This window comes from Cebus imitator, unplaced genomic scaffold (assembly GCF_001604975.1).
Source record: "Cebus imitator isolate Cc_AM_T3 unplaced genomic scaffold, Cebus_imitator-1.0 Scaffold142, whole genome shotgun sequence".
Classification (NCBI taxonomy): Eukaryota; Metazoa; Chordata; class Mammalia; order Primates; family Cebidae; genus Cebus; species Cebus imitator.
In genome coordinates, this window is record NW_016107457.1 from 3,629,391 (window position 1) to 3,633,740 (window position 4,350).

Genomic DNA, 4,350 nt, shown 5'->3' on the forward strand with positions numbered 1-4,350 from the left:
CTACATGTGAGGTTTGTATTTAAGTTACGAAATATCTCGATTTTTTACCTTCAGGGACATGTGCATTCTTTGGGAATCCATGACTCATAGATCCCTAGAACTTAGGTTTGTTGACTGTAAGCAATCCTAAACTAGAGACATTCTTCTAAAGATATTTCCTAGATTAGGACTCTCCTGCTAGCAAATATCACTGGTCTAATTGCATGGAAGTCTAATTATCATGTATAAAAGAGATCCGAAAACTAGAAGAGTCTCCTATCTTAACTCTTCCTCTCAGAAGTAACAGGAGGAGAAATAAAACATAAGCTGTGTGTTAATGTCCAGGGCTGCTGTAACAAATTCCTACAAATGGGGAGGATTAAAACAACATAAACCCATTTTCTCACAGTTTTAGAGGCTAGAAGTTGAAAATCATGGTGTCAGCAGGGCCATGTTCCCTCTGGGGCCTCTAGGTAGACAATAATTCAATAATTTAATGAAGATCTCTCTGTCTCAAGGTTTTCAATTTAATTATACTGAAAAGATCCTTGTTTTTAAATCAGGTAACACTGATAGGCCCAAGGGATTAGGATGTGGACGTATCTTTAGGGAGCCTTCATCCAACCTACTACAGGCCAACTGCTGGAATGGCTTTCCACCGTAGGTGTTCCCATTGCCTGCTCCCCAGCATCCTGCACTTTTCTTGCGTAATTACAACTGTGATTTCTTGTTCCATGTCTGTTTAGGTCTACTGGAGCTCACCCTCCTCACAATTGTAGGTAAAATGTGTCCGTCTTACCCACAACTGTGAATAAGCACACAACATAATGATTTGCCTGTATCAGGCACACAATAAATGGATTTTTCCCCCAAACAAACTTGATGATAGTATTTTCTTTGACTTTATTGGGTAGAAATAGCCCTAGTCATTGGTAATGAAAGTTCTTTCTACTAATTGTGAACGTGTCCTTTCTCAAGCTGTCTCATTTTTAAAAAGCATTCATTCCCAGCAGTTTGGGAGGCTGAGGCAGGCGAATCATCTGAGGTCAGGAGTTCAAGACCAGTCTGACCAACATGGTGAAACCTCATCTTTACTAAAAATACAAAATTAGCTGGGCATGGCAGCACCTGTCTGTAATTCCAGCTACTCGAGAGGCCAAAGCAGGAGAATTGCTTGAACTCAGGAGGTGGAGGTTGCAGTGAGCAGAGATCGCACCATTGCACTTTAACCTACGCAACAAGAACGAAACTCCATCCTAAAAAAAAAAAAAAGGCATTCATATTCTGAATTTCAATTAAGATATTTCTCTTCTAATACATTGCTTTACCTTAGAAGTTTCAGGCCAATCTAACTGTGTTAGAGGCATATCAATGGTGCAACTCCTTTGTTACAGTCCATGGCATGTAAATGTGGCACAAGAAACCATATCCACTTTAACGGCTCAGTTCTGTGAGGCTGACAAGATTCCTTTCTACAATAAGAATATTTAATACTTTCAAATCTGAACTCTGTCTTCCTACATTCTTACACAATGCAGAATACAGAAGTGGTACACAGCAAGTTACAAACAACCACAATAATGATTGTAATGCATATCGTAATATTGTTACTAGAAATATAATTATGTGAACAGACAATTTACAGAAGAGAAGGGACCTCAGAGCCCTTGTGTTGTCAATCTGGCCTCTCTCTTAATCAGGGATAATAATAATAAAAATATCCCCCCCCATCTGCAGTCAGCTTGCCAACATAGCAATATTTATAGAATGCTGTATATAACAATGGCATCTTCATGCAGATGGATTAAGATCGAGGAGCAGCTGCAGATGGCTGTTCATTAACTGAAAGAAGAAAATGAATCTGAACAAAGGCACTTATGGAACCCCTAATTTATTAGTGCTGTAATAGGGAAGAGGAGCTCTCTAGAATGGTAACTGAGTGAGACTGGTAACAAAGATAATTGTGAAAACAAGACACAGATTCAGTACAACATACAGGGATATTTTATTGCCTGTAAGGTCTGTAGAATTACAAGGTCAACAGATATCAGGCTCAACATATAATCCTTCATATTTATTAATTACATTCAACAAAGCACTTGCCATCAATCTACAGATTGAAGCTAGATTAATATTCTGTCACAAAAACCTGCTCAATTTATCCAGAGAGAGGTAAAGGTTTCTTTTACTTCTCTCTGTAGTTAATATAGCGCACAAGCATACACATGCACCGCGCGTGCACACACACACACACATCCTTTCCACAAAATACTTCTTGATTGTGGTTCTCAGGATGACTTCCTAATCATTCCAAAATAACAAAATGTCTGACATGAAGAAAATGCTTCATGGCTGTTTTGTTTTCCTTTCATGTCACAGCTGCCACATGACCAAGAGAAGTGCTGACGATGCCACGTTTCTGGTTTCTACTCTTCAAAAGAGTCCATAAGTATCTAAACATCTGCTATTAGCAGGGATCTATGTCAATGATTTTAAAAGTAGATGCTTCACAAAAAAAAACAAAAAAACAAAAATGTTCATTGACAGGCAAACAGTTAACTACATTGTGGTGTCTCCACACAATGGAATACTACTCAGCAATAAAAAGAAACAGACAACCATGGTGGCTCACACCTGTAATCCCAACACTTCGAGAAGTCAAGATGCGCAGATCACTTGAGTCCAGGAGTTCAAGGCCAGCCTGGGCAACATGGCGAGACCCCATCTCTACAAAAATACACACACACACACACAAATTAAACGGGCATGGTGGCACATGCCTGTAATCCAACTACTTGGGAGGCTGAGGTGGGACGAGGTCAAGGCTGCAGTAAGCTGTGAGCATGCCGTTGCACACCAGCCTGGGCAACAGAGCAAGACCCTTTCTCAGTAAATAAATAGGAACTGACAACTACTATAACATGCAGCAACATGGATGAATCTCAATATTATCAGGCCAGGCATAGTGGCTCACGCCTGTAATCCTAGCACATTGGGAGGTCTAAGGAGAGCAGATCACTTGAGGTCAGGAGTTCGAGATCAGCCTGGGCAGCATGGTAAAACCGTGTCTCTACTAAGCATATAAAAATCAGCTGGGCATGGCAGTGGGCACCTGCAATCCCAGCTACTCAGGAAGCTGAGGCACAGGAATCATTTGAACTCAGGAGGCAGAGTTTGCAGTGAGATGAGATTGCACCACTGCACCTTCAGCCTGGGCAACAGAGAGAGGCTCTGTCTCAAATAATAATAATAATAATAATAAAATTATTATACTGAGCAAACAAAGACAAACCCAAAGAGTACATACTGTATGATTCCACATAGAAAATTCTAGGAAATAAAAAATTCAGCTATAGTAATTGAGAACAGATCAGCGGTTGCTTAAGGAGGGGTGGGAAAATTTTCTGGGAAGGGTTTGGTGAAATGGTTCTTGACCTTCATTACGGTGGTGGCTCCATTTGTCAAATTCATGGAATTGTTCACTTAAATAAGCTTATTTACTGCATGTAAATTATAACTCAAAAATTGGCTTTTAAAGATTTTTGTTCAAATATGTGTAAGAAATAACACATCTTATAGTCTCGTCTCAGGAATTCATAAATAATTAAAGACTCAATGCATTAAAGACAATTGAATCATTCTTTTCGTGACTTTTCAAAGAAACCCTACTGTGTGGAAGGTGGATTAACTGTTGATTTCCACATTCTCTGAATCTACATTACTTGTAATCCATCTTATTTTAAAAATGAAATCCTAATAACATACTTGAATTATTAATTTACAAGTGTGTGACCATAGACAAGTCACTTAAAATATGTGTATGCCAGTTTCCTTATGTAAAAAATGGAATATTAGTCCCTATCTCATAGATGTAGTGAGGACAAACTAAGCTAATGTTTGCAATGCACTTAGAACAGTGGCTGGGACAAAGTAAGTGCTCTGCCAGTGTTAGCATCTCTTGGAACACATTTTGGAGGATGGAAAGTCTCCCGTCAGTCATCCACTCAAGCAGAGGGAGTGTGGATAAATGTTATTGTCTTATACATCCCTGAGAAAGAAGGGAAAGGTGAGCTATGCTTCTTAATGAAGAATGGGCGGATGAGCTGTACATGAAGCAATGCATAAGGCTGCTCCAGCAAGGGAACTGAACTTGAGTTGATACTCCAGTTCTAAGGCATCCTTACTGGCTGTGTGATTTGGAAAGTCATGCTATGTCCCCAACCTGGGCTTCCCCTCATTTAAAAATAAGGGCTGGGCATGGTGGCTGATGCCTGTGGTCCCAGCACTTTGGGAGGCCGAGGGGGGTGGATCACAAGTTCAGGAGATCAAGACCATCCTGGCCAGCATGGTGAAACTCTGTCTCTAACAAAA